The 12,022-nt window shown below is 48.4% G+C and overlaps 1 protein-coding gene across 2 annotated transcripts in view; it reads right to left on the bottom strand.

Moving 5' to 3' along the window:
- Positions 1 to 8,839, bottom strand: part of LOC137346115 (regulator of G-protein signaling 3-like) — a 155,081-nt gene extending 146,242 nt beyond the window's left edge. The window contains exon 1 of one of the 2 annotated variants that reach the window (XM_068009426.1): positions 8,607 to 8,839. The gene's annotated coding sequence lies outside the window, so the exon portion shown is untranslated. Of the gene's footprint in view, positions 1 to 8,589 lie in introns of both variants that reach the window. The other variant, XM_068009424.1, reaches the window with a different exon arrangement.
- Between the last annotated feature and the right edge of the window lie 3,183 nt (positions 8,840 to 12,022).

The raw sequence follows: 12,022 nt of genomic DNA on the forward strand, positions 1-12,022 counted from the left end.
ATAAATGGAAGTCGTTGTGTCAACTGCAGGAATGAAGTTTGGCTGACCCCCCCCCCCCCCCCCCCCCCCCCAGGGGCCTTGTACTGGAAGCTTGATCCATTTGAATATGTGCTACTTGTTCACTGACTAAAGTTTCTTAGCCCTGGAATTTCTGTGATGTTTAAGGCCAATAATCTGGTGACCCTATTTAACCTAACATGTTAAAACCTACAGTGAAGGAGGAACCCACCATCACATAGAATCACAACACCCAGACAACCTGCACGGCCCAACCAATCCATGTTGGTCTTTATCCTCCATGTGAGGAGATAGTCCCAATCCTATCTTCCTGCCCTGTTCCCATTTCCATTGTTTCCCCCTTTCCCTTCAGCTACCTGTCGAACCTATTCTTGAGACTTGGTGTGATTTCTCCTTCAATCACTAACTCCGTTAATTCAGTTAAACAAAAAACCTCCTTCCATCTCAAAAGGTCTGTTGTATATATGGGCTTTTAAAAAGACCTTTGATAAATAATCACATAACAGATTTGAAAGTTGCCTTTTGTTCTATCCCCTAAATATATTCTGTAGTAAAAATGATGCAAGCAATTTTGATGGGTGAGAACTGCAATCCAGTAATGGATTATTCAAATTTTTGCTTTGGAAAAGAAGGCGGTAGATTCACCTGTTAGCACTCGAAGTAGTGGTTATGCGATATCCAAATTCCGCAGTGGGCAGCACCGCAGCCTCACAGCTCCAGGGACCCGGGTTCGATTCTGGGTACTGCCTGTGTGGAGTTTGCAAGTTCTCCCTGTGAACGCGTGGGTTTTCGCCGGGTGCTCCGGTTTCCTCCCACCGCCAAAGACTTGCAGGTGATAGGTAAATTGGCCGTTGTAAATTGCCCCTAGTGTAAGTAAGTGGTAGGGAATATGGGATTACTGTAGGGTTAGTATAAACGGGTGGTTGTTGGTCGGCACAGACTTGGTGGGCCGAAGGGCCTGTTTCAGTGCTGTATCTCAAAATAAATAAATAAATAAAATAAAAAAATTCTTGCTCTGAAATAGAAACATGTAATACTAAAAGGATGGTGGTGAATTGGGTATGTAATTAGCTAAGGGATAGGAGGCAAAGAGTCATGGTGAACGAATCATTTTTTGGCTCGGGAGAAGTAGCAGTGAGGACCCCAGGGGTCGCTATTGGGACTATTGCTTTCCTGTTGTATATAAATGAGTATAGGGTGAACAATTTCAAAGTTTACAGATGACACAAAACTTGGCAACAGAGGAAATAGTGAGCAGGATAGTCACAGACTTCATAGAACATAAATAGACTGGTGAAATGGGAAGAGAGATGACAGATGGAATTTAATGTGGATCAGTGAGCAGTGATGCACTTTGGGAGAAACAACATGGAGAGTCAGTATAATCTAAATGTTTTGAGATGCAGCAGCCGCAGAGGGACCTGGGGGGGGTGTATTCTCACAAATCATTTAAAGGTGGCAGGGCAGGTTGACAATTATAACATTAGTAAGAGGAGCAGGAGAAGACCATACAGCCCCTGAAGCTTTCTCCACCATTCAATTAGATCATGGTTGATCTTCGACTTCAACTCCACTTTCCCGCTCTATCCCTTGATTCCCTTAAAGACCTAAAATCCATCGATCTCACTCAAGAATTTACTCAATGACTGAGCATCCACAATGCTTTGGAGTTGAGAATTCCAAAAACTCACAACTCTCTGAGTGATGGAATTTCTCCTCATCTCAGACCCCTTACCCCAAGGCTATTATCGTTAGTTAGATACCCCTGTCAGAGGAAACATCCTCTCAGCACCTACTCAGTCAAGGCCTATCAGAACCTTATATGCTTCAATGAGAACACCTCTCATTCTTCTAAATTCCAGAAAATATAGCCCCATTCTACTCAATCTCTCCTCACAGGACAACCCTCTCAATCAGGAATCCATCTAATGAACCACTGTTGCACCCCCTCTGAGACAAGTATATCCCTCCTTAGGTACGGAGACCAAAACTGTACACAGTACTCCAGGTGTGGTCTCACCAAAGTCCTGAGGTAAGGCAGTCAAGATAGCTTATGGAATTCTTGGCTTTGTAAATAGGGGCATTGAATACAAAAACAAGGAGGCCATGCTACACCTCTACAAATGACTGGTTAGGTCTCAGTATTGTGTACAATTCTAAGCGCCACATTTTAGGAAGGATGTCAAGGTCTTAGAAAGGGTACAGAGGAGGTTTACCAGGCTGATACCAGGGATGAGGGACTTTAGTTATGCAGAGAAGGTTGAGGTGAGATTCAATAGAGATATCCAAAATTTTGAGGGCTTTTGGTAGTTTCTCCCGACTTGCTCCATTCCCTCGGGCAAGTGGGCCAGTAACCAGAGGTCAAAGATTGAAAATCATTGGCAAAAGAACTGAAGAGGAAATGAGGAGCAAATTCTTCACACAGTGGGTTCTTCTGACCTGAGTGGTGGAGTCAAATTCCATCGGAACTTTCAAGACGCAGTCAGACATGCAGATGGATGGGACTAATCTGTAGGGTTATGGGGAAAGGACTGGGATGTGGGATTAAATTGTTCAGCTCTATCAAAGAAATGCCACAGGCATCATAGGCCATATGACCTCCTTCTGTGCTGTAATATTTTATATTTATATCCACTCTGTTCCATCCCTTCATCGTTTTAAACACCTCTATCATACCATCCTGTAATCTCCTTTGTTCAAATGAAAATAGCCCAATCTATTTTTTTACGTATTTCTTTGTCTCTCCTCAGAGCAGACATAATATCCTCGTGAATCAGTACTGGACCCTTAGTTACCTCAATGTCCTTCGTATAGTCTGGAGCCCAAAACTGCACACAATGCCCAACTGTGGGCTTACCAAAAGATATATAAAGATTTACATTACATCTCGATTTTTATTTTCCAAACTGCTTACTATAAAACCCAGTATCACATGAGCTGTTTTATGACTTTAATCCACATGAGGTGTAGCTTTCAATATCTCGTGAACCTGAGCATCCAATCCCTTTGCTTTTCCACATCACTCAATCGTCCCCCATTCTAAGTAAATTAGAAATGAGACGCTAATCCGAGGCGTGGATATAAAAGATCCCATGACGTTGTTGTGAATAAGAACTGGGGAGGTTTGGCCAGTATTTCTCCCTCAATCAAAAACCAATTACCAGATCATTATCACATTGCTGATCATAGGATCTTGTTGTGCACACGTTGGCTGCTGTGTTTTCTACATCACTCCAGTGACTGCACTTCAAATGTATTTCATAGGCTGTGAAATACTTTGTGACGTCATGAGGATGTGGAAGCTGCTATATAAATATGCTCGCTGACCTACATTGGTCTTGGCCCGACAATGCCTCAGATTTAAAAGTCTCATTCCTTGTTTTCAAATCCCTCCATGGCCTCGGCCCTCCCAATCTCTGTAATCTGCTCCAGCCCCACAATCCTCTGAGGTTTCTGCGCGCCTCCAATTCTGGCCTCCTGCGTAGCCCCGATTTTAATCGCTTCACCACTGGTGGCCAAGCTGCCAAGGTCCTAAACTCTGGGATTTGCTCTCTAAACCTCTCCACCTCTTTATCCACCTTTAAGATGCTCCTTAAAGATTTTAGTCATCTGTCCAAATTATTGTCCAAAGAGTGGATGAGGAGAAATTATTTCACTCAGAGGGCTGTAAATCTTTGGAACTGTCAACCCAGAGGGCTGTGGAGGCTCAGTCGCTGAGTATGTTCAAGACTGAGATCGATAGGTTTTTGGACATGACGGGAATCAAGGGATATGGGGATGGGGGTGGGGGGGGGAAGTGCAGTTCCGCCATGATTTGTTTGAATGGTGGAGCAGGCTCGAGCGGCCAAACAACCTAGTACTGCTCCTATTTTTTCTCATCTGAAAACTTAATGGGCCAAACCATTTAACACTATTCCCACCATATATAATTCAATGGACCAACTCATTTCCCATTCACTCCTACTGTACTGAACTGCTGGCTCCGGGTGCAACGATTAAATAGATACGGTTCTGCTAGCGTGCTGCACAGTTACATCTCCTTCCATTATCTAGCAGTGTTCACACACACGCAACACTTAGATGGGCACATGATAACATATGCACACACAGCGACACACGGAGACACAGATGTGCATCATGACACAGACATGCATGCATACGTGCACACACACAGCTCCACCTGTAAATGATGCAGGTTCAAATTTTTAGTTGCAGGAACCAGAAATAAGATCTCTGCCTGCTGACAGTGCCCAGTGCAGGGTCAGTGTGATCTCTACCTGCTGACAGTGTCCAGTGCAGGCTCAGTGTGATCTCTACCTGCTGACAGTGTCCAGTGCAGGGTCAGTGTGATCTCTGCCTGCTGACAGTGCCCAGTGCAGGGTCAGTGTGATCTCTGCCTGCTGACAGTGTCCAGTGCAGGCTCAGTGTGATCTCGACCTGCTGACAGTGCCCAGTGCAGGGTCAGTGTGATCTCTGCCTGCTGACAGTGTCCAGTGCAGGCTCAGTGTGATCTCGACCTGCTGGCAGTGCCCGGTGCAGGCTCAGTGTGATCTCTGCCTGCTGACAGTGCCCGGTGCAGGCTCAGTGTGATCTCTGCCTGCTGACAGTGTCCAGTGCAGGCTCAGTGTGATCTCTCCCTGCTGACAGTGTCCAGTGCAGGCTCAGTGTGATCTCTCCCTGCTGACAGTGCCCAGTGCAGGCTCAGTGTGATCTCTGCCTGCTGACAGTGCCCGGTGCAGGCTCAGTGTGATCTCTACCTGCTGACAGTGCCCGGTGCAGGCTCAGTGTGATCTCTACCTGCTGACAGTGCCCAGTGCAGGCTCAGTGTGATCTCTGCCTGCTGACAGTGTCCAGTGCAGGCTCAGTGTGATCTCTCCCTGCTGACAGTGTCCAGTGCAGGCTCAGTGTGATCTCTACCTGCTGACAGTGCCCAGTGCAGGCTCAGTGTGATCTCTGCCTGCTGACAGTGTCCAGTGCAGGCTCAGTGTGATCTCTCCCTGCTGACAGTGTCCAGTGCAGGCTCAGTGTGATCTCTACCTGCTGACAGTGCCCAGTGCAGGCTCAGTGTGATCTCTGCCTGCTGACAGTGTCCAGTGCAGGCTCAGTGTGATCTCTCCCTGCTGACAGTGTCCAGTGCAGGCTCAGTGTGATCTCTCCCTGCTGACAGTGCCCAGTGCAGGCTCAGTGTGATCTCTGCCTGCTGACAGTGCCCGGTGCAGGCTCAGTGTGATCTCTACCTGCTGACAGTGTCCAGTGCAGGCTCAGTGTGATCTCTACCTGCTGACAGTGCCCGGTGCAGGCTCAGTGTGATCTCTGCCTGCTGACAGTGCCCGGTGCAGGCTCAGTGTGATCTCTACCTGCTGACAGTGTCCAGTGCAGGCTCAGTATGATTTCTGCCTGCTGACAGTGCCCAGTGCAGGCTCAGTGTGATCTCTGCCTGCTGACAGTGCCCGGTGCAGGCTCAGTGTGATCTCTACCTGCTGACAGTGTCCAGTGCAGGCTCAGTGTGATCTCTACCTGCTGACAGTGTCCAGTGCAGGCTCAGTGTGATCTCTGCCTGCTGACAGTGCCCAGTGCAGGCTCAGTGTGATCTCTGCCTGCTGACAGTGCCCAGTGCAGGCTCAGTGTGATCTCTGCCTGCTGACAGTGCCCGGTGCAGGCTCAGTGTGATCTCTACCTGCTGACAGTGTCCAGTGCAGACTCAGTGTGATCTCTACCTGCTGACAGTGTCCAGTGCAGGCTCAGTGTGATCGCTGCCTACTGACAGTGCCCAGTGCAGGCTCAGTGTGATCTCTGCCTACTGACAGTGCCCAGTGCAGGCTCAGTATGATTTCTGCCTGCTGACAGTGCCCAGTGCAGGCTCAGTGTGATCTCTGCCTGCTGACAGTGTCCAGTGCAGGCTCAGTATGATCTCTGCCTGCTGACAGTGTCCAGTGCAGGCTCAGTGTGATCTCTACCTGCTGACAGTGTCCAGTGCAGGCTCAGTGTGATCTCTACCTGCTGACAGTGTCCAGTGCAGGCTCAGTGTGATCGCTGCCTACTGACAGTGCCCAGTGCAGGCTCAGTGTGATCTCTACCTGCTGACAGTGTCCAGTGCAGGCTCAGTGTGATCGCTGCCTACTGGCAGTGCCCAGTGCAGGCTCAGTGTGATCGCTGCCTACTGACAGTGCCCAGTGCAGGCTCAGTATGATTTCTGCCTGCTGACAGTGCCCAGTGCAGGCTCAGTATGATTTCTGCCTGCTGACAGTGCCCAGTGCAGGCTCAGTGTGATCTCTGCCTGCTGACAGTGCCAGGTGCAGGCTCAGTGTGATCTCTACCTGCTGACAGTGTCCAGTGCAGGCTCAGTGTGATCTCTACCTGCTGACAGTGTCCAGTGCAGGCTCAGTGTGATCGCTGCCTACTGACAGTGCCCAGTGCAGGCTCAGTGTGATCTCTGCCTGCTGACAGTGCCCGGTGCAGGCTCAGTGTGATCTCTGCCTGCTGACAGTGCCCAGTGCAGGCTCAGTATGATTTCTGCCTGCTGACAGTGCCCAGTGCAGGCTCAGTGTGATCTCTGCCTGCTGACAGTGTCCAGTGCAGGCTCAGTGTGATCTCTACCTGCTGACAGTGTCCAGTGCAGGCTCAGTGTGATCTCTGCCTGCTAACAGTGCCCAGTGCAGGCTCAGTATAATCTCTGCCTGCTGACAGTGCCCAGTGCAGGCTCAGTGTGATCTCTGCCTGCTGACAGTGCCCAGTGCAGGCTCAGTTTGATCTCTGCCTGCTGACAGTGCCCAGTGCAGGCTCAGTTTGATCTCTGCCTGCTGACAGTGCCCAGTGCAGGCTCAGTTTGATCTCTGCCTGCTGACAGTGCCCAGTGCAGGCTCAGTGTGATCTCTGCCTGCTGACAGTGCTCAGTGCAGGCTCAGTATGATCTCTGCCTGCTGACAGTGCTCAGTGCAGGCTCAGTGTGATCTCTACCTGCTGACAGTGCCCAGTGCAGGCTCAGTGTGATCTCTACCTGCTGACAGTGCCCAGTGCAGGCTCAGTGTGATCTCTGCCTGCTGACAGTGCTCAGTGCAGGCTCAGTATGATCTCTGCCTGCTGACAGTGCTCAGTGCAGGCTCAGTGTGATCTCTACCTGCTGACAGTGCTCAGTGCAGGCTCAGTATGATCTCTGCCTGCTGACAGTGCCCAGTGGGGATTCAGCTCGATATTTGCTTGCTGAGAGTGTCCAGTACGCTTTCAGCTGCAAGCAATCCACCATTTCTCCAGCCTTTCAGTGTCATTCTTGTCTGAATCATTGGCAGCTCCTAGCTGGTACTGCAAGAGGTTCTTTAGAGGGTGAAGCTTTCATGCCCAGGCAATCAGCTGGAAAACCCGGGCTATTGTGTCCTGTAACAAATGTCAATATTGCCCCTCCCACAATCTGAAACAGAGAGAAATCCCCATCCAAATATTTCATCTGCCATTGCAAGATCATCAAACAAGACAATGCCCCGAGATTCCCATCGTGCTAATCCCAATACATAGAATTAACAGCAACAATTACTGGGACTCATAGAATCTGATCATCTCATTACAGGACAAATATTTCTCTGTCTCTCCAGGTTATTCTCTCTCCCTGAGCTGACTTTCTATCCCCCTCTTTCTATCACATTCTCTCTCTTGTTCCATTTTCTTTAGATGTAGCTCTCCTTCTCTCCACCTTGCTTGCTATATTTTTTGCTCGCTGTTTCATTCGTTCTGTTGTGTCTCTGCTTCCTTCTATCTCTCCACCCCACTGTTTCATTCTGAGGTGGATCTCTCTCTCTCTCTGGCTCATCTACCTTTGCTTCTCTCTCTCTCTCTCCCCCTATTTGCCTGTTTCTCTCTGTGTCTTTCCCATTCTGTGTACATCTGCCCTTTTGCCTCTGCAGTCTCTCTATCTCTGATTCATTACTATATGTACCTATCTGTTCATTTTCCCTATTTCATTTTGTGCTTCTTTCCCTCTCTCTGTTACTCTTTGTTTAATCTCTGTCACTATTCCAGTCTCCCTCTGCCCTTTCTCTCATTCATTCCAAATTGCCATCTCTCTATTTCTCTTACTTTGTTCCCATCATTTTCCATTTCTCCCTGTTTCATTTCATGTCTATTTCTCTCCCTTTATCATGCTGTCGTCTTTCTCTGTTTCACTCTATGGATAGCTCTGCTTCTCTCTCTCTCTTCCTCTCTCTCTCTCTGCTCCTATCAATCTCTGCCTCTCTCCCCCAATCTCTCGCTGCTTCGTTCTCTCTCTTTAGCTCTCCACGCTCCTGTCACTCTCTGCCTCTCTCTCTCTCTCTTCTCAACATGAAACAATTGCCAGAAGAATAAAAGATCTCCAGTACAGGGTGGTTTCTGAACACGTCTCCAATTAACTCCAAAGGCTAAGGTATTGCTTTCTTGGAATCCTAAATCTCAGCCACTCGAGCCAGATTGATAAACATTGGCTCAAACAGCTGAAATCCAGCTCGAGTGAATCAGCAACACTGTCAAACTTTGGCACGGCGCTATTTAACAAACAAAACGCCAGTTTGGAGACGCCAAAGAGATGGAAAGTGATTTCATTACCTTAGTGAGTGACTTGCCTGCTGTTTACGTTCCCAGTGTCTCCTGTTTGAGGCTCCACGGAAGATTAGTGACAAGAGAAGGTGTGAAGGAGACAGAAAAGGAGAGACTGCCTCTTGCTGCTGGTGTCCTCTGCGCACTCTGGTGCTACTGAGCTCCTTGTGTTGTGAAAAGAAAATCTTTACGGTCACACCCACAAGTATTTTGACATCAGCGCTGTGTTTGGAACCATTCGGGGCTGCGGTCAGGCAAAGGGATCACACAGCCTGCTTCTGCACGGCAGGCGTGTCAACTGACCCCTGTTTGATTATTAATGGAGCTTTTAAGTAACTGAGTTACGATTCAACTGCAGCTCCATATACCGGTCTCTAAATCCGAGCAGGGCTGGGACAATGAACAATGGCCATACACTTAATCGCTTGAGTTGGGAAGAAGGTTGTGTTTGCCACAGCTATCCACAGGAACATCGCTGCTCCTCATCTTTTCTAATGTTAGCTTCAGGGTGAAAATAAATCTCACGCTTAAAACACAATATTGGGGCGGATTCTTGCTGGAGTGCGGCACAACAGGCAGTTTATGCCATCAGTTAGACCTTTGCACTCCTTTTTGTTTTAGCTTGAATCCTGTTGTGTTCAAATTCGCTGGGAATCTGAGCTTATAGCGGGTACGGTGAGGGCACGAAGGCATCAGGGCGACTTACTGTGTATTTCCACAACCTGTGAGACCTAAACATTGAGAAAGAGACAGAGGACCGGAGGAGAATGAGGGTGAATTAGAGTCAATCAGGTATAGGAAGAGAAATAGTGAGGGGGAAAGAAGGAGGCATTAAAAGAGAGAGAAATGAGACAGAAAGAACAAGTAAAAGTTAGAATTTGAAAATCTCTGCGAAGAATCTACTTCAAACTGGAGTGAGATTCAACGGTTCAAATTATTACCTTTTAGGGTACAGAGATTACATTAATAATTATCACGCTGCTAGAAGGGTATTTACACTGACAAGTACCAATCCTGACCTTCTGTGGGAAATCAACATAAAGATCCAACAAGTTCTTAAAAGTACCAGAGAGGTTGAGATGCTGCTTGTGGAGGGGTGTAAATCAGCCAGCCACTTCCAGAGATTCACAACTCATGGTGTATCTCCTCATCCCCTGAACCCGCTGGCTGATTTTTGCGTTAATAGTGGTGTGTAATGTCAACTATTGCACCTGGGAGTCACTAGCTGGCGAAGGAGGGAAATTGCGACACATCCTGTGGACTGGCGCGCACCACCAAGAGAAGACACCCCCACCTAAATGGACTGTTTGCTGAGTGTCCATCATCTTTTTGTAGATGGAAGGATGCCAACAGTGGTGTCGTGAACATGCCATGATTTTTTTCCCAAACAAGATTTGGCCCTGTTATTTTCTCACACAGCACTTTTAAGTGACAAGTCCTCTTCTCTGGCTTGGAACTGGGTAATTTTACATTGCCATTGTACCTAGACATTTAAAACCATCAAAAACCCTGCCCTGACATTAAACCAAGCTCAGAGCTTCACTTCCACTTTTCAGTTCTATTTTTGAAAAAGTCACTCTTAGTTCAACAAGTAGCACTCTCACCTCCGAGTCAGACGATTGTGGCTTCAAGCCCCACTCCAGAGACCTGAGCACAAAATTTAGGCTGGCAATTAATAGAGCGCTGCCCTGTCGGAGGGGCTTTTTCTCAGATGAGATGTTAAACAATGGTGCCGTCTGCCCTCGCAGGTGGATATAAGAGATCCCATGGCCAATATTTCTCCCCAGTGTCCTGGGACAGTATTTATCCCTCAACCAACATCACTAAAAACAGATAATGTGCAGATGTCTCTGGAGTGGGACTCCAAATGCTATCTTGATAAATGATTAAGAGGTGCAGAAAGAAATGCCAGCTTGGAGTTCCTTCACTCAGAACTGGTGTTGGGAAACCCTTCTTCATGCATGGAGATCAACACATTCACCTTTTGTCCTCAAAGTTCACTTGCCTGATCTTTGTGCACAGGGGCCGTGATTTGCAATGTGCCTGCACCCACTCCGATCAGAAGTGGGTAAGACACAAAATTGGTCTACCCACCTTATCAGTATGATTTTGGCACAGGATAGGTTTCTGTGCCTGCAGTGCTGCTCACCTCTTCTCAACACTGCTGGCGAGCTCTGCTCACAGTAGGAGGCCCCAGCGGCATTGTTGGTACAGGCAGCTTGCTTTTTCTTAAAGGCAGGCTGCCTCTTAAAGGGAAGCTGGAAAATAAGATTGCTGCAATGGAAATTCTTGCAAACTGAACCCCCAGGGCAGAAAGAGGGCTTGAGACTGATGGTTACAGTGCTGGAAGCACTAGTGATAATGGTTCCGTAGAGGGCTAAGAGCCCTCTAGGACCATTCTCAGAAGGGAGTGGGAGCAGGTAGCCAGGGAGGTCAATGCCTGGTGCCTGGACCCAATGACCTGGCAGCAATGCCACAAGAAGTCTACTGACTTCACGGTGCTGATGAAGGTCAATGAATGTATCTTCACCTGACATCTCCTACCCACCATACCAACCACAAACCTCTCACACTGCTCAATGCACTACAATCCCCTCACTCACCCAGCAGCATCCCCTGGCACTCACACTGAACATCCGGATACTCCACTTCATCTTCACACACCTACCAATGCTGCCAGCCTCACAGCCAGCACTCGCAGCCTCCACGTACATCCAGCTACTCAGCTATGGCAGGTACATCCACCCAAACACAGTGCTGCACAATACCTGATATTCTGTTTTCTGTCTCTGGTAGGACAAGATGGGTGACCTTGAATAGAAGGGAGCAGAGCAGAAGCAGCAGAGAACAGGGACACCTGCATCTCCTGAAACCTACAGAGGAAATGGCTCTCAGCATGATGACGCCAGCTGTGATGGAGCCCCTGGTGTCCGGCATTGCTGAGAATGTTGAGGATGATGTCCCTTCGCACCCTCACCCTGCTATCTGGCACGATGAACAAGCTACTGATAATGCGATCAAGGGCCTCTTGCTACCCACCCACCCAACGTCCCTCACCCGCAACATTTCCTTTCTGATTTCCTGCTTTCAGACATTCAAGAACTGCTGCTTGCCCAGCTACAGGAGGCCAAAGAGCAAGAGACAGAGAGAGAGAGAGAGAGAGCAACAATCCAGCACTGATGAAGAGGCCCTGTAATTTGATCTGACATTCACAGCCACCAGCTCGGACACTGGCACTGCACATAGAGCTGGGATCAGCACATAGGGAATCACTGGGCAAGACTGGGCTGTAGTCAGGCTAGGTTCCTTTGCCAGATCAGCGGAGAGTGAGCTTGCAGACGAGTTGCAGCAGAGGACTCAGGTGAGGACCTCGATTGGGTGGCACATAGGAGAGTGCTGATGAACATGTACACTGAGATGCTGGGTACATTGGCAGGCCTGC

The sequence above is a fragment of the Heterodontus francisci genome, chromosome 29 (genome assembly GCF_036365525.1).
Source record: "Heterodontus francisci isolate sHetFra1 chromosome 29, sHetFra1.hap1, whole genome shotgun sequence".
Lineage (NCBI taxonomy): Eukaryota > Metazoa > Chordata > Chondrichthyes > Heterodontiformes > Heterodontidae > Heterodontus > Heterodontus francisci.